At 40.1% G+C, this 18,615-nt stretch overlaps 1 long non-coding RNA gene across 1 annotated transcript in view; it reads left to right on the forward strand.

Annotated features, from left to right (window-relative positions):
• LOC146834909 (uncharacterized) overlaps positions 1 to 18,615 on the forward strand; it is a 331,591-nt gene that overhangs the window by 242,079 nt on the left and 70,897 nt on the right. The window contains exon 2 of the long non-coding RNA XR_014960353.1: positions 1,729 to 1,873. This is a non-coding gene — a long non-coding RNA (uncharacterized LOC146834909). The remainder of the gene's footprint in view (positions 1 to 1,728; positions 1,874 to 18,615) is intronic.

Consider the following 18,615-nt stretch of genomic DNA (forward strand, 5'->3'; position numbering starts at 1 on the left):
ATCATTTAGTGAGTAAAAGATGCATGGCCATATAAATGTACCTATCATTTCCAAAATATTAGCCATTTCTTAGAGGAGTGCTTTTTCCCTTAAATATTTGGTTAAAGATCTCATAGGTCGGGCATGGCTTAGGCACCGGAGGAGATGGCCGCCGCTCTGGAGAGCTCTGTAACGGCGTAGCGTGACGGGACCCCTCCAGGTTTCCTTTCCAGCCGCCTGACCTTCAAGGCTGCAGAATTTATTATCGGAACGCCTGCTGCCTGAAATGCGACCTTCACGGTACACGGGGTGAGGGTTATTATGCCTTTTTCTTGCTTTTTGCCCAACATGGTTCGCGAGTGAAATGCGGCCGCCATTTTGATTTATGACTGATACCCGTGGCACCCGCTGACTGGATTTTCTCACTGCATTTTTTAAGGGTTATAAAGCATGTTTAGCTGGGGATAGAACACACGTTTTCTTCAGTTTTTCCCCACATTGAAATCCTTTTAACTGCTTTGATGCTTTTTGGACTGCTTTTTATTTACTCAGTGGTTTTAAAATAATAACAGCATTTCTGACCGCCATTTTGTACTCTGGACTTTGCTTCTCTCTCTCAAATTCCACCCAATTTTCCTCAATGACAATGCCTCGTTCCGCTCGAAGTAGCCCTCATCAAATAAATACTAACAATCGGTCATTGGAGGATACTAACCCATTCAGTGTATTGCAAGACAATGTGGAAGACGCAACAATGGAAACTAATGCAACGAAGGGTACACCCTCTCATAATTCACGCTCTGGCTATAAAAATAATTCAAAAATTCCTTCCACCTCTGCTTCTACGCCGGGTAAAAGAGTGAAAACGAATCCCCCTTTGCCCACCAATTCCTCCTCCTCTATTTCTATGGAATTGCTACTTGAAGAAATTCGCTCTCTTAAACCATATATGGCTGAAACGAATTCTCGTCTTCAGAACTTGGAGGATAATTGGTCTCACACTGAACAAAAAGTTGATGAGCTGGAGAGAAGAGTTGCATCAGTTCAGGTAGTCACAGATCAAGTTCCATGCCTACACAAAGAAATGCAAAATCTTAAACAACAGGTTGAGAATTTGGAAAACTGCAACAGGCGTAACAATTTACGGGCTTGCGGAGGGTCTTGAAGGATCTAATTCTATATCCTTTTTCCAATCTTTTTTACCCACGCTTCTTGGACTTCCAACCTCTCCATCTTTGAACATTCAACGAGCTCATCGCCTAGGTCAAATGTCTCGTACAGCTGTTCCATCTTCCTCCTCAATGAAACCTAGAGGGGTAATTTTGTGTTTTCTAGAGTATACGGATCTCCTTAAAGTTATTCAGGCTGCCAAACAGAAAGAAAAGATCTCATGGAATGGCTCAAATCTCTTCTTTGCGCAGGACTATGCCAAAGTTACCGCAGATCGTCAAATGAAGTTTCTAGAGATGAGGCCTACACTCCGATCCCTGAATGCCCGTTATGGCCTATTCCACCCTTGCCTCTTCAAAGTGACTTATAACAACAAAACAACGAATTATGAAGATCCGGCGCTTCTTCAACATTTCCTGAATTCTTGTAGAGATGAGGCTATGGACACCCCTCGATCTTAATCGCTTTGCAATATAATGTATTGCTTGTTGTTGTTTATGTTTTATCCCTATCCCGGTTGTTTTCCATTAAGATGTGAGACCTGTTATTCATATTTATTTTTCTGTTTGACTCTTTCAGATGCAGTTTTGTGATGCCTTGAATAAGTCTTCTTCGTTTGTACCTGGAGGTTGTTTTCCTCTGCGGAGTCAGTATGGAGTCCTTGGTCCGGTGTGCTATCTGCCTCATGTGGCTCCACCCACCCCATTCTCATTGTCTATTTGTGGTATGTCTTTTTTACTTTTTTCTTCATTATCAATTGTTTGATTTATACTGTCTTTTTGTTCTGTGTTTTGTTCTCTCTTACCTCTTATTCTCCCTGTCCCTTTCTCTTCTCTTTTCCTTTTTCCTTTCTCCTATCCTCAGCACTATTTTCTTAAAGTACACCTGCTTTCTTTCTCTAATCTCAATTCTCTTTTTTAATCTTTTTTCATCTATTTTATTTCTTTCTTTAAAAAATAAGCATGTTACTTCAATTGTTTATATAATAACTGTTCATGTTCATTTTAACAGGTTATTTTTAGAGTTGTAACTTGGAATGTTAAAGGAGTTACTAATCCCATAAAAAGACAACGTGTATTAACCCATTTAGCTAGATTAAATGTTGATATTGCTTTAATTCAAGAGACCCATTTATCAGACTCTGAAGCAGCTAAACTAAAAAGAGGTTGGGTGGGAAATGTTTTTTCATCCCCAGCTCTAGGAAAAAAGAATGGAGACTCCATTCTATGCCATAAGAAAGATCAGATTTCAGTTGTTCATCAGGAAATTGATCTGGAAGGTCGCTGGGTAATTGTTAAACTGCTTATAGATCAAATACCTTTAGTGCTTTTTAATGTTTATGCACCTGTTAATATTGATAATGTGTTTTGGATTCCTGTATCTGATAAACTTCTTGTGTTTGATGATCACTATGTTATTTTTGGAGGCGATTGTAATCAGGTTCTTGACCCTATATTAGATAGACATTCTTCTGTTAAATTTTCCAACACCAAGATGCATTCACAATTTACATCCACCATACGTCATAAATCTTTTGTTGGTATCTGGAGGCTTTGTAATCCAGATATCCGTGAATATAGTTTCTACCCCCCCCTCACAATTCACAATCTCGAATAGACTATCTCTTCCTTAGTAAACCTTTATCTCAGCAAGTCTCTCACGCCGAGATTGGCTCTATTCTAATATCAGACCATGCTCCAGTTTTTGTTGATTTTGAATTGATACCTTCCCTCCCATTCAGGCAGATGGCGCTTCAATAATACATTATTAGCGGATCCTAATTTTAGAAGCCAATTCACCTCCTTTGCTTCTGAATTCTTTTCTTTTAATTCTACCCCAGATTCTTCTCCGGTAATGATTTGGGATTGTTTTAAAGCTGCAGCCAGGGGTTTTATCAGAAATTTGTTTCACGGAAAAAAAGTTTTTTTGAGGCTAAAAATACACAATTACTAGCCAGGATCAAACGACTTGAATATTCCTACTACCATTAGAACTCTGAATCTTCTTTAAAAAATCTTATTGAGGCAAAAATTAATTTTAGTAAATTATCTACTGAAGCCGCTTCCTCTTATCTCTTAAAAAGTAGTGCCCAGTATTATGGAGGCCAGCATAAAATGGGGAAATTACTTGTGAACTATTTAAAAATACGTCATGAGCGGACTAAAATAGAATCTATACGAAACACCGCTGGTGATTCTCTATTTAAAGATGACGATATTTTGAACAAATTTGTTTCATGCTACAAAATTCTTTAAACTCCAGAACAACAACCAATTTCAGCTGCAATTTCTGCTTACTTTCAATCGATTAATACTCCTCCCCCTTATGACAGTGATTTTGCATCTTTAGAATACGACATCACTCTCTCTGAAATCACTCATGCCGTCTCAGTACTGAAAAAAGGGAAAGCTCCAGGTCCAGATGGATTTACTATTGAATTTTATGCTCACTTCGCGACTCTAATACTCCCCCAACTATTATTACTTTATAATGCTTTTGTAAAAGACGGGTCCTCGTCAGGAACTTTTCAAGAGGCCATGATTTGTTTAATTCCTAAGGAAAATAAAGACCCCTCTCTCTGCAAAAATTATCGTCTGATTTCTCTAGTTAATTTGGACTATAAGATCTTCGCAAACATTCTGGCTCTCCGTATTGACCCTATTTTACCTAACCTCATTGGCCCGGAACAATCAGGATTTGTTAAAGGCCGTTTATCTTCCGATAACTCTAGAGTCTTTTTTAACATTCTGAGTAAAGCTTCCTCTCTTGATTATCCTATTGCTGCAATAGCACTAGACGCTGAAAAAGCGTTTGATAGGATCGGATGGGATTTTATGTTCCAGGCACTAGAATGGATAGGACTTCCTACTAAATTAATCTCTCTTTTTTCTTTACTTTACTCTGGTCCTAGAGCCTCTATTTTTGTCAATGGTAAAACTTCTGATTACTTTTCACTTTTTAGAGGGGTACGTCAAGGGTGTCCTCTATCTTTTTTTTTATTTATAATAGCATTAGAACCCTTTTTAACGAAAATTAGGTTAGATGCTAGGATTACTGGCTTTCAACTTGATACCACTCATGTTAAAATGTCTGTTTATGCTGACGACATCCTTTTATATTGTTCGAATCCGTCTACATCCCATCCAGCTTTTTTAGCCCAAGTTGATATTTTTTCCCAATGTAGTGAATCAGCCACTTGTGTGGTCTGACACCCTATGATGACCCTCAACCACCACCATTCTGTACTGACTTAAGTGTGTTCTGCCTTTTAGTGGAATAGTCTTTCCAAGAATAGAAGGTATGGGATGTTGAGGTGCAGTCTTGTGGGTGGTGGTGCACACATGTGCTCAATGTGGTATACTGAGGGATTTAGTGTATAATGTTATTTGGGTTAGGTGAATTATGACTTTGACCTATTGGCTTTGACGTGGTCTAATGTCATTCTGCCTTCTGACTTTACCTTGCTTCAAACATTTCTGTGTGCACAGTGGTGCTTGTAAGTTGTGTGGATGAGAATTATAGGTGCTCCTTGCTTTTTTGATTCCATCTTGCTTTGGGCCTTTGTGTGCATGGCTTAACTAACTCTGAAGCCATTTTCTGTGAAGAAGAGGGCATGTTTTGCTTTCCTGCTGTTTTTCGCATTTTACTGACTAGAGAGAACTGGTTCTTATCAGAGGAATGTACATGGTTTGACTTTTAGTCATAACAGGGGCCTGATCAACCCTTGGTCTGACCTTGAAGCAGGCTGGTACTGGCTCTCATGAGAACTAGGGGGCGTGGCTTGCTAGAAGCTTCGCTGTGTTTTGAATGTGTATTAAAAAGGGGAGTCTATACTGGCTTGGTGGAAGTTCATCCGTGGAGCAGACGTGTTGTCATGGAAAGTGGGGTCACCTCTGAGCTTTCGCCCGGTTCAAGCAATGGACTCCCCTTGAGCAAAGTGGGGTGAAATGGAGCATTAGGTGAGGTGTCTCTGCTACTGTCTCTTGATTCTTTTCTGAATTCTTTCCTTTCCTTCTTATTTTCTGATTCTTATATCCATACATATATATTTCTCATATATATATTTGCCTTGATTTTATGTTCAATCATATTATTGATGTGTTAGAGTCTGCTATGTTAGGTGCATTTGGCTTACTGTGTGGTGCTATTTACAAATAAATACATACCAGATATACCAATTCGTCTTTTCCTTGTAGCAGGAGGTGTGGACTCTTCTTGGCCAAGTATTCTGTTGTAGAAGGATGGGTGAATTCCCTTATAGCAGGTAATTGTGTTATAGGAAGTTGGTGCTACTCCTGAGCAAGTGATGTGTAAATTATTGTTTTCTTGCCTTGCCTTTGGGGGAGTGTTGAAAGTTTGCCCACCTTAGGAAGTGCTGTGTATTTGTTACATTCCATAAGTTTGGAACTGATATTTTCTCCCTGGGAAAGTGACGGTACATTCCTTGGTCCAGGGGAGATCTAATGTTTGTCATTACACCCAATTATCTGGATACCGTCTCAACTCAGACAAATGTGAGGTTCTGCCCTTAAACATATTCTGTCTAAAACAGGATTTTATATCTACCGGTTTCTCTTGGAAAACTTCTAAGATAAAATACTTAGGCTTGTGGTTCTCTTCAAACATCTCAGAAACATTAAAGGAAAACTTTGATAATATTATTAAAACTCTATCTGAATCTATTGACCGCTGGCACCCGCTTTTTCTCTCCTGGTGGGGACGGTTAGACTCTATCAAGATGATGCTTTCTCCTTTGATGCCATATCTTCTGTCCATGATCCCAGTACATATTCCTGGAATCTATTTTAAGAAAATTGATTCTCTTTTAACAAAATTCCTCTGAATAAAAAAATCTCCTAGAATAGCTCTGACTGCTCTAAAAGCTGACAAGACTTTTAGAGGCCTTAAATTTCCTGATTTTAAATCATATCACTATGCTTTTTCTCTAAGACAGTCTTCTCGTTGGCTTTCTCTTGATCAATGTGCTTATCCTTCTATCTGGATGAATATAGAAAAACACTTTATAGCTCCTTCCTATTTTAAAGAAGCTCTTACCTTTACTAATAATATTTCTTCTTTTCGTCCTCACTGCATCTCTCATACTCGTAAAATTCTAATACCACTTCTGCCGTCCTCTTATCTCTCATTTTCCACGTTAGATCAACAACCCTTATGGCATAATCACTTATTACGTATTAAAGGACGTACCGTTTATTGGAAAGCCCGGAGACTCAAAGGATTACTATGGATCTCATAGTTAGTTTTTAATAAGGCTCCTTTATCCTTCTCAGACTTTCAATCAAAATTTTCCTTGCCCTCTTCCTGTAAAGCTCAATATGATTTACTTTGTTTTTCTCTTTCTCAATATCTTCTTTCCTTACCATCTAATCCCACTCTCCCCACCAGATGTTCCACTCTTTTCCCTTTACTTTCTACCAATCCCTCAGCTTCTTCTCTATATAAAAAACTATTTCTCTCATCTGACAGGAACAAGGAAAAAGCTGAATTTGCTTGGGAAAAGGACTTAGCAGAATGTTGGTCTACCCCTTTTGGGATAAATTATGGATAAAGATTCATAAGACTTCGAGAGCAGCTAATACATCTCAAACACTTTATTTTATTTACAAGCGCCTTTTATTCACCCCCGCAAAACTAGCCTCTTTTTCTATGGATACTTCCTCAGCTTGCTGGACCTGCTCATATCCCTCAGCTGACTTAAAACACATGCTTTTTGATTGTCCCTCCATCTCCGGTTTTGGTTACTAGTCTGGTCCCAAATTATTAACTTTTTTAAAACCCAAATTTCTTTCTCTCCTTCTAACGTCCTTTTGGGCTCCCTATCACCGTCTTGGACACACTCATCGTCCAGTCCCTCACCAATTGATTTATTACTAGCAATAGCTCTCCATTTAATAACTTCCAATTGGAAACAAGCTGACAAAGTTACTTTCAGAGCATGGTGGAATGCTGTTTGCTTTCATCACCGACTTGATACTAGCCATGTCACTCCCATATCTTTGTCCACTAAAAGAGACCTTTTATGGCTCCCTCTGTCCACATACTTAACTTGTACTGCTTCAGCCTCCCCTACAATAGCTAATACTCCTGATGAAGTCAGAAAACCCCCTTGAATTACTTGTTGTCTTTATATTTTAGTTCTACGAATAATCCTAATGTTACTCCTTTCACTGTTTTAACTCTTATAGTTACTTTGTATTCGCAAATGTCTTTTTATGCAGATAGAGATTAAGTTTCAGATAATATTTTCATTTTCAATGTTTCAATACAATAGTGTATTCCCCCTCCCCATCTCTTCTTTTTCCTTCCCAGTACCCCTCCCTCCCTATTTCCTTTTCAATAACATTAATGGTTGTTTATTTGTTGAAGATTATAATTCTATTATATTGTAATTTCTTATATATGACGTTTTCCTTTGTTTCTTCAACTTTTTCTTAATAAAATTAAACTTAAAAAAAAGATCTCATAGGTCTGTGTGTATATGAATATTTATATATTTTATTAAGTATGTATTATCTACTGTTATTGTTAGGACCTATTTTCCATAGGAAATCTGCAACATTCTATTTGGAATAACGTTGGCACCGGTTGACGAATCCTCGCGAAATTTTCCAAACTTTTGGCCAGCTCCGCTCCGCTTCTACCCTGAAAGGTTTACGGTGATCCGTCAAGCGGGGGCTGAGAAAAAAGGGGGGTCCCAAAACACGTTTTCCCCATGCAATTTCCCATAGGATCTGTTGTTGCAGCTACAGCCCGAACCGCTGAACGGAATGACACCAAATTTGGCAAAGAGGTAGTCCTCAGTTCGGACTCGTGCCTTTTGCATATATGGTGTGAATCTGTTCAGTAGTTCCTGAGAAAATTAGGGTAAAAAAGTTAGTGATATCTATGGCCGCGGAGGATCCGCGGACCGTACCCGCACCGTAAGCGCACCCTCCCCGAACCAAGGGCGCACCTTCCCGATCGAGCGCTGAATGCTAATTGGCTGTCGAGTGTCTCTCTACATTCAAAACCAGGAACTGTTGGCGGCCATTTTCTGCCTCGGTAGAAGCGAGGCTGAAGATGCAAGGGGAATAAGTGTGTAAAACATATAAAGGGGGCAGAGTGGAAATACTCTGAACCTCTAGAGGTGCTTAGGGGGTCCCAGAAGGACCCCCTAGGGCCCCCTTTTTAAAAAAAAAAAAACAGGGAAATGCGCGCACGGTGAGCGCATCCTATCATTTTGGATGCACGGATTCTCTCGCGGTGGGTGCGCGGATCCACGGCAACGTTTTTTGAAAAATGACAAGAAATCATTGGTTGTATGACAACTTTCTACAATGAAAGGTAGGGTGTATGTTTCTGTTTTTTAAAGGTATGATTCTTATTGGTTAACAAAAACAGATTGTAAGGAACATTATATATGATAAGCTGATATGTTGAAAAGTCAAGCACACTTCCTGTCTTGTGTAGGAACATTGTGTGCTGAACTTGTGACCTGTGAGCTCAGTGCAGTGTTCCATGACCTGTTTCTATGGTAACAGGCAGAAGGCAGATTGGGGGAAGGGTTGAAATGTATTTCAGTTGGAAAGGGTTGAAATGTTTAACCAATAGAAATGTGTGTTTGCTTTTTCTTTATGTGCGAAGGATTGTGATTTGATGTTTACATGTATATGTGTGGAAAATGAAAAGGAAACGTGTTCATTCTTTGCTTTTGCTGAGAGGTGCACAGTGCAGAGATTCTGTAAAAGAAAATATGGTGAGTGATTGATATACTTCTTAATCTACAAAATAACTTGAAAGATGAGTTATTTAATTGTGAGGGGATGTATGTAGACTATTTTGATTTTAATCAGACTAATGTATTTTTCCTGCTAAAGTGTAGGGAGTAGTTTTTTTTCTCTACAATGTGTGTGCATGTAGAAACCATTCTGTGATAAGCATTTGTGTTTTTAATGTGTTTGTAAACAGATAACTGTGCAGTTTTTATATTTTGGTAGAATTAGTAACCAGTCATTGTTTATGAATTTGTGAAATGAGTTATGTTATGTTTCTATACTAAAATGTAGTACTACTTCTAGATGAAGAAATGTGTTTTGGTATAGTGCAAGGGATAGTGTTGTTTGTCTAGAATCACACAGTGAGTCTGTGTGCATTTGGGAACCACTGTGAGAGAAGCATTTGGTTACATTGTGTATTTGCTGACAGATAACTGTTTTAACTTGTCATGTTGTGAAGTTTTAGTAGCATTAGAAGACAGTTATGGCTTATGATTTGATTAAATGAGTCAGGCTTTGACAGAAAAGTGCAGTCCTGAAATATGTAGATTGTGTGCAGTTCCCTTACCAGTTGCACTGTAGTGAATGAGTTTTGGTAAACTCCTAGGGATAGTGGTGCATGTCTAGAATCACAGTGTGAGTTAGTGTGTATTTGGGATCAGTGTGAGGGAAGCATTTGGTAACATCATGTATTTGCTGACAAATAACTGTTTTAAAACCTGTCATGTTGTGAAGTTTTAGTAGGATTAGAATCCAGTCTTTGCTTATGCGTTGATTAAATGAGTCATGCTTTGACACTGATGTGGTGTACTTAAATATGTAGATTGTCAGCAGTATAATCATAGGGGAGGGAAGGAGAAGCTGTGGTCCATTCGGCTTCCTTTCATAAATACAAAGAATCAAGGGGGAGTGAACCACTTGTCCTGTGTAGCCAGGGTCTTTTTATGTTCTTGGTTCCGTCAAAAAAGAACCCTCATAACTATACACAAGTGCGAAAGCGGTATGAACTGGGTCACCGCTCATGTGTAATTGTACAGCATCATCATCGGGTCTTTATTGTATGTATGCTGTCTTCCGCCAGGAGGAAGACCAACTGGTTGTACAGTAGCGTCCAGATATAAAAACGAGGGAATCAAGTGAGGTTAAAATTCTCTAAATCGTATTTTCTGCTGTGACTTTATTCTGAGAATATTGATAAGAGAAGCATAAAAATATTCAAGTATGAGTAAAGACCGAGTTACTGGTCCGTCATACTTATCAACTGGTAAGGGTCAACATGTTTCAGCCTTCTGTTAGCATCTAAAGGCTTTCGTCAGGAACGATATGAAGGAGGACGCGTTATGGCTCCTTGTTTAGTGAAAGTTATTCACTAATCTAATTTCATGTGGTCAGATCCTTGGTATCTGTACCTAGTTTGGAAATGGAAAGAATAGTTGTTGTAGATACACATTTTATGGATCCACGTTTCATGGTGCTACCGTTGTTGTGCAAGAAAGTGAGGTTAATGGCTTTGTGAGTCATAGGTAAATGGCGCGAAATGAGGGAGGCTATGAGAAAAGAGGGGATGCCTTGAGCAATTGGGAGGTTTTTTAAGGAATCATGCACTAGCCTTTAGAAAGGCGTTAAGGAATCGCTATACTGTGTGGTTAGTTTATTGAGTGATGCGAGAGTATGGCGGGTTGTATCGACGTTGTACATTCTTAGTGAAATCGAAAAAGTGTGATCGATTGTGGCATTGGTTTAAGATTGTATAGCTATCGTGGTGTAGTACAAATGGTGATAAATAATGTCAACAAATATCGTAACATTGCCTCGCTTAAACGATGTTATACTTTTCTGTGAGGTCAAACAGTACAAATTATTCATAACACAAAATTACCTCGTGAGAATGAATATTGCGCTCTCGGAGGTACCGAGAGATGTGAAAGGAACTGCCTTTCTAAGAAGGAAGAGGTAAAAGGTAAAAAAGGATTAGAGGCGTCTTACTTTGGTGTAGCGCGTTGTTCCGCTCTCAGCCGCCATCAGTGCTTACCGATTCCGTCACGTATTGGGACTGGTGCTAGCTCTGCCCGTGGTACCTCCGATGACACTGAGCCAATCGGTGTTCCCGTTTACATAGGGAACGCTCATGGAGGTAGTAGAAGGACTTGTTAATCGGTAATGGTTGGCAGAAAAAAGGGGTTGGCAAAAAATTATGGTTGGGAAGCAAAGGAAATGGCATCTTTGTGTGTATATTTCGTGTGTGATTGTAACCATTTCGGGATGGTTCTTAGTGAAAAGATATAAGTATCACTTAATTAAATCCCAACAGGATGATTGGTCTCATATGTAAGTTGAAGTCTTTTTCGTAGTAACGAGATCTTGGTTTCCTTATTTTTAAAGTTTGTCGAGAGTCACAGAATCAGGCCAGTGAGTGCCAAGGAATATTATCATTCAAGCCTCGTTTGTCAGTGCCCAAACGGTGAACCCAGCGTTGTTCTTTTTCGAAAAGGACACGGTCAGCATTGTTGGTTACCGATTGAAGACTTTCCAAAATGACCCATTTGAGATCATTGACGTTGTGATTCTGCTCTATATAGTGCCTGCTCATTTTGGTAGTTAGTCTTTTACAGTTTACATTGCTCTTGTGTTCCGTGATTCTTTGTTTAATTTTGCGGCAAGTCATTCCAATATACCTGAGATCACAGGGGCAAGTAATCATGTAGACTACATGCGTGGTATTGCAATTGGTATGTTGACGTAGTGTCCAGGTTAAGTTAGGGAGAAGTTGGATAGTTTTTGTCATTTTCGTTAGATTACACACTGAGCATGTGCCGCAAGGATAATGTCCTGTGATTGGTTCTAGGTTCCAGGCTGCTGTGATGGTCTCTCTTGTGCTCTTAGGAGATGGTCTTGTGTGCACTAAAAAATCTTTGATATTTCTTGTTCTCTTGTTTGCAAACCTGGGTTTCGGCCATTGTAAAGCGTCTGAGGTTAAGATCCTCCAATTTTTGTTGATGATTTTTTTCACTGTGTTTGTTATAGTGTTGTAAGTGGTGACACAGGTCAGGAGGTCTTCTGGTTCATCTCGTGTGGTCATTTGTAGTAGATTTTCTCTAGGTTGATTACGTGCTCTTTTCTGGCATTTGTTGATTGTTCTTATTGGATAATCTCTTCTTACAAGTTTCTCTCCCAGTTCTTTAGCTTGTGTTTTGTAATCTCTGAGATTACTGCAATTTCTCTTGAGTCTGAGAAACTGACTGTAAGGTAGGTTGTCTCTCAGAGGCCGGGGATGGAAACTTTGGTAAGATAGTAGACTGTTTTTTGCTGTAGGTTTATGGTAAGTTTTTGTATGGAGATTGTTATTCTCCGAGTAGATGGTGACGTCAAGGAAATCGAGTTGTTTTTTGTCTGACGTACAGGTGAATTTCAGGCATTCGTCTCTCGAGTTGATCCAATTTAGAAATTCTAATAGGATTTCTTCAGTGCCTTCCCAGATCATGATGACATCATCTATGTAGCGTTTCCAGAACTTCACCCGTGTGATGTAGGGATTAGTGGGATTCTGTATGTGTTGTTCTTCGAAATCACTTACGTATAGACCCGCTACACTAGGAGCAAATGTGCTTCCCATGGATGTACCGTGGCGCTGTCTATAAAGGGTGCCGTCATACTCAAAATAATTTTCGGTGAGGGTTAGTCTGCAGCATTCCAAAACGAAGTGTCTTGGTGTGGAGTGGTTCCAAGTTTCTGAGAACAGAATATTTTCCAAGGTGTTCAGTGTCTTCTGTTACGGGAGGCTGGTGTAAAGGCTCTCTACATCCAGCCCTACTAGAAGCATGGTGTTCTCATTGTAGGTTTGATTACTCAGTTGGTTCAAAAGGTCTTGGGTGTCCTTTAAATAGGTAGGTGTTAGCTGTACTAAGGGTTTGAGAAACTGGTCAGCAAACTGAGATAAAGGTTCTAGTACTGAACCAATACCTGAGACGATAGGTCGTCCTGGCGGGGGGACTCTGTTTTTATGAGTCTTAGGTAGAGAGTAGAAATAAGGTACTCTAGGGGACTTGGTTCTGAGAAAATCTGCTTCGTGTTTAGATATCCACTGGTTGATCTGTGCTTCTTCTACCATTAAATCTATGGTTCTTTGTAACCTCTTAGTTGGGTCACTGATAATTATTTCATAGAATTTCTTGTCAGATAGTAGATCCAGACATTGTGTATTGTATCCTTGTTTGTCGAGGAGGACAATACCTCCTCCCTTGTCTGCTGGTTTGACAATTATGTTCTCATTCCTGCTCAGTTCTTCCATGGCTTGTTTCTCTTGCCTCGTGATGTTGATGTATGGTTTTTTTGAGGAGGGTTTGATGTTATCCACTTCTCTAAGGATAGCCTGTTCAAAGGCTAGTACTTCCACAGGAACCATGTGGTTCGGTGGACAGAAGGTTGATTTTGGTCTGAGGTTGGTATCACTCCTCGGGGTCTCGTTTTCTTTATCTTTGAAGAAAGCTTTGAGTTTGATCTTTCTGCAGAACTCTGAAAGTTCACATTTTACTTTAAATATGTCCAATGGAGGAGTGGGGACAAAACCTAATCCTTTGTTGAGTACTCTCTCTTGGTCTTCCGTAAGTGTTGTATTTGTGAGGTTTATCACCAGTGACTCGCGTTGCTGGGGCCTGGTTGTTCTTTGGACATACTGCGGGTGTGTACTTGCCTCTCTTGTTCGCTCCAAGTTACTCCTTTTCTTCTCCCTCTTTGGGTGTGTTGGCCTCTCCCTAAAAAAGGAGGTGGTTGAGTATTCATCATGGGGCCCATCGTATGTGGTCCTTGAAGATACGGGTTCATCCATCCTTGAAAATTAGGTATGTATGGTTGAAAGACCTGTTGTGGTTGGTCATAGAAACATGGCATAGACCAGTTGTTCCCTCGTCGTCGTTGGTTTCGTCTGTGTTGTCCTCTTCCTCGTCTGGGATTAATGCCGTCATCGCTGCTCCAGTCAGAGTTGTTACTGGATGTCTCTCCTGTAGAGTCATCATCATATTGATCTGGTATGGTGTAATCCTCCCTGGCATAGGGGTGCATTTTTTCAATTGAGAATTTCTTGAGGTCCTTACTCAGTTTCTGTATCTTATTTTGGGTAATGTACTCCTTTGTTTCGTTCATTTCCCTATTTATCTCCTCTAGTCTTTTCTTATATACTGAAATCTGGACTGTCGTTTTGAGTTTGGCTTCACTCACTTGAATTTTGATTGTCAATGCTTCTACCAGTCTTGTGGCTGCTTTAATAATAAGTACTAGGTAATCTCTTGTACATTTCCACGATATAGAGGACCAATCTTTCCTGAAATTCATGTCTTTCAGGAAAATGCGTGGGGCATTTTGTACCCATAGTCCCTTAGGGGCCGCATTTGCGCGGAGATACTCTTTCGTAATAATGCCATGTATGGCGGTTCGTACCTGATCTTTCTTCATCTCGGTAAGGTCATCCCATTCATTCGTCTGTGATAATGTTTGTGCTAGGTCTTTATCTTGTAGTAAAGAAGACTCACTGAGAATCGCATTCACCTCTTCTTCAGAATAGCTCAATCCCTGATTCTCGGCCATTTTCCCAAAATGATATCGATAGCTCGTTCCTCAATGTGAAAACCACTTTCTGTGGTTGAAAGAATACCAGGGACTCTACCTCAATTCTGGTGGTCACTCTGGTTTTATGATTTCCCACAGCTGCGCGCTGCTTAATTACAGAATAATCATAGGGGAGGGAAGGAGAAGCTGTGGTCCATTCGGCTTCCTTTCATAAATACAAAGAATCAAGGGGGAGTGGACCACTTGTCCTGTGTAGCCAGGGTCTTTTTATGTTCTTGGTTCCGTCAAAAAAGAACCCTCATAACTATACACAAGTGCGAAAGCGGTATGAACTGGGTCACCGCTCATGTGTAATTGTACAGCATCATCATCGGGTCTTTATTGTATGTATGCTGTCCTCCGCCAGGAGGAAGACCAACTGGTTGTACAGTAGCGTCCAGATATAAAAACGAGGGAATCAAATGAGGTTAAAATTCTCTAAATCGTATTTTCTGCTGTGACTTTATTCTGAGAATATTTATAAGAGAAGCATAAAAATATTCAAGTATGAGTAAAGACCGAGTTACTGGTCCGTCATACTTATCAACTGGTAAGGGTCAACATGTTTCAGCCTTCTGTTAGCATCTAAAGGCTTTCGTCAGGACCGATATGAAGGAGGACGCGTTATGGCTCCTTGTTTAGTGAAAGTTATTCACTAATCTAATTTCATGTGGTCAGATCCTTGGTATCTGTACCTAGTTTGGAAATGGAAAGAATAGTTGTTGTAGATACACATTTTATGGATCCACATTTCATGGTGCTACCGTTGTTGTGCAAGAAAGTGAGGTTAATGGCTTTGTGAGTCATAGGTAAATGGCGCGAAATGAGGGAGGCTATGAGAAAAGAGGGGATGCCTTGAGCAATTGGGAGGTTTTTTAAGGAATCATGCACTAGCCTTTAGAAAGGCGTTAAGGAATCGCTATACTGTGTGGTTAGTTTATTGAGTGATGCGAGAGTATGGCGGGTTGTATCGATGTTGTACATTCTTAGTGAAATCGAAAAAGTGTGATCGATTGTGGCATTGGTTTAAGATTGTATAGCTATCGTGGTGTAGTACAAATGGTGATAAATAATGTCAACAAATATCGTAACATTGCCTCGCTTAAACGATGTTATACTTTTCTGTGAGGTCAAACAGTACAAATTATTCATAACACAAAATTACCTCGTGAGAATGAATATTGCTCTCTCGGAGGTACCGAGAGATGTGAAAGGAACTGCCTTTCTAAGAAGGAAGAGGTAAAAGGTAAAAAAGGATTAGAGGCGTCTTACTTTGGTGTAGCGCGTTGTTCCGCTCTCAGCCGCCATCAGTGCTTACCGATTCCGTCACGTGTTGGGACTGGTGCTAGCTCTGCCCGTGGTACCTCCGATGACACTGAGCCAATCGGTGTTCCCGTTTACATAGGGAACGCTCATGGAGGTAGTAGAAGGACTTGTTAATATGTAATGGTTGGCAGAAAAAAGGGGTTGGCAAAAAATTATGGTTGGGAAGCAAAGGAAATGGCATCTTTGTGTGTATATTTCGTGTGTGATTGTAACCATTTCGGGATGGTTCTTAGTGAAAAGATATAAGTATCACTTAATTAAATCCCAACAGGATGATTGGTCTCATATGTAAGTTGAAGTCTTTTTCGTAGTAACGAGATCTTGGTTTCCTTATTTTTAAAGTTTGTCGAGAGTCACAGAATCAGGCCAGTGAGTGCCAAGGAATATTATCATTCAAGCCTCGTTTGTCAGTGCCCAAACGGTGAACCCAGCGTTGTTCTTTTTCGAAAAGGACACGGTCAGCATTGTTGGTTACCGATTGAAGACTTTCCAAAATGACCCATTTGAGATCATTGACGTTGTGATTCTGCTCTATATAGTGCCTGCTCATTTTGGTAGTTAGTCTTTTACAGTTTACATTGCTCTTGTGTTCCGTGATTCTTTGTTTAATTTTGCGGCAAGTCATTCCAATATACCTGAGATCACAGGGGCAAGTAATCATGTAGACTACATGCGTGGTATTGCAATTGGTATGTTGACGTAGTGTCCAGGTTAAGTTAGGGAGAAGTTGGATAGTTTTTGTCATTTTCGTTAGATTACACACTGAGCATGTGCCGCAAGGATAATGTCCTGTGATTGGTTCTAGGTTCCAGGCTGCTGTGATGGTCTCTCTTGTGCTCTTAGGAGATGGTCTTGTGTGCACTAGAAAATCTTTGATATTTCTTGTTCTCTTGTTTGCAAACCTGGGTTTCGGCCATTGTAAAGCGTCTGAGGTTAAGATCCTCCAGTTTTTGTTGATGATTTTTTTCACTGTGTTTGTTATAGTGTTGTAAGTGGTGACACAGGTCAGGAGGTCTTCTGGTTCATCTCGTGTGGTCATTTGTAGTAGATTTTCTCTAGGTTGATTACGTGCTCTTTTCTGGCATTTGTTGATTGTTCTTATTGGATAATCTCTTCTTACAAGTTTCTCTCCCAGTTCTTTAGCTTGTGTTTTGTAATCTCTGAGATTACTGCAATTTCTCTTGAGTCTGAGAAACTGACTGTAAGGTAGGTTGTCTCTCAGAGGCCGGGGATGGAAACTTTGGTAAGATAGTAGACTGTTTTTTGCTGTAGGTTTATGGTAAGTTTTTGTATGGAGGTTGTTATTCTCTGAGTAGATGGTGACGTCAAGGAAATCGAGTTGTTTTTTGTCTGACGTACAGGTGAATTTCAGGCATTCGTCTCTCGAGTTGATCCAATTTAGAAATTCTAATAGGATTTCTTCAGTGCCTTCCCAGATCATGATGACATCAACTATGTAGCGTTTCCAGAACTTCACCCGTGTGATGTAGGGATTAGTGGGATTCTGTATGTGTTGTTCTTCGAAATCACTTACGTATAGACCCGCTACACTAGGAGCAAATGTGCATCCCATGGATGTACCGTGGCGCTGTCTATAAAGGGTGCCGTCATACTCAAAATAATTTTCGGTGAGGGTTAGTCTGCAGCATTCCAAAACGAAGTGTCTTGGTGTGGAGTGGTTCCAAGTTTCTGAGAACAGAATATTTTCCAAGGTGTTCAGTGTCTTCTGTTGCGGGAGGCTGGTGTAAAGGCTCTCTACATCCAGCCCTACTAGAAGCATGGTGTTCTCATTGTAGGTTTGATTACTCAGTTGGTTCAAAAGGTCTCGGGTGTCCTTTAAATAGGTAGGTGTTAGTTGTACTAAGGGTTTGAGAAACTGGTCAGCAAACTGAGATAAAGGTTCTAGTACTGAACCAATACCTGAGACGATAGGTCGTCCTGGCGGGGGGACTCTGTTTTTATGAGTCTTAGGTAGAGAGTAGAAATAAGGTACTCTAGGGGACTTGGTTCTGAGAAAATCTGCTTCGTGTTTAGATATCCACTGGTTGATCTGTGCTTCTTCTACCATTAAATCTATGGTTCTTTGTAACCTCTTAGTTGGGTCACTGATAATTATTTCATAGAATTTCTTGTCAGATAGTAGATCCAGACATTGTGTATTGTATCCTTGTTTGTCGAGGAGGACAATACCTCCTCCCTTGTCTGCTGGTTTGACAATTATGTTCTCATTCCTGCTCAGTTCTTCCATGGCTTGTTTCTCTTGCCTCGTGATGTTGATGTATGGTTTTTTTGAGGAGGGTTTGATGTTATCCACTTCTCTAAGGATAGCCTGTTCAAAGGCTAGTACTTCCACAGGAACCATGTGGTTCGGTGGACAGAAGGTTGATTTTGGTCTGAGGTTGGTATCACTCCTCGGGGTCTCGTTTTCTTTATCTTTGAAGAAAGCTTTGAGTTTGATCTTTCTGCAGAACTCTGAAAGTTCACATTTTACTTTAAAGATGTCCAATGGAGGAGTGGGGACAAAACCTAATCCTTTGTTGAGTACTCTCTCTTGGTCTTCCGTAAGTGTTGTATTTGTGAGGTTTATCACCAGTGACTCGCGTTGCTGGGGCCTGGTTGTTCTTTGGACATACTGCGGGTGTGTACTTGCCTCTCTTGTTCGCTCCAAGTTACTCCTTTTCTTCTCCCTCTTTGGGTGTGTTGGCCTCTCCCTAAAAAAAAAAGTGGTTGAGTATTCATCATGGGGCCCATCGTATGTGGTCCT

Source organism: Triturus cristatus, chromosome 4_2, assembly GCF_964204655.1.
Source record: "Triturus cristatus chromosome 4_2, aTriCri1.1, whole genome shotgun sequence".
Classification (NCBI taxonomy): Eukaryota; Metazoa; Chordata; class Amphibia; order Caudata; family Salamandridae; genus Triturus; species Triturus cristatus.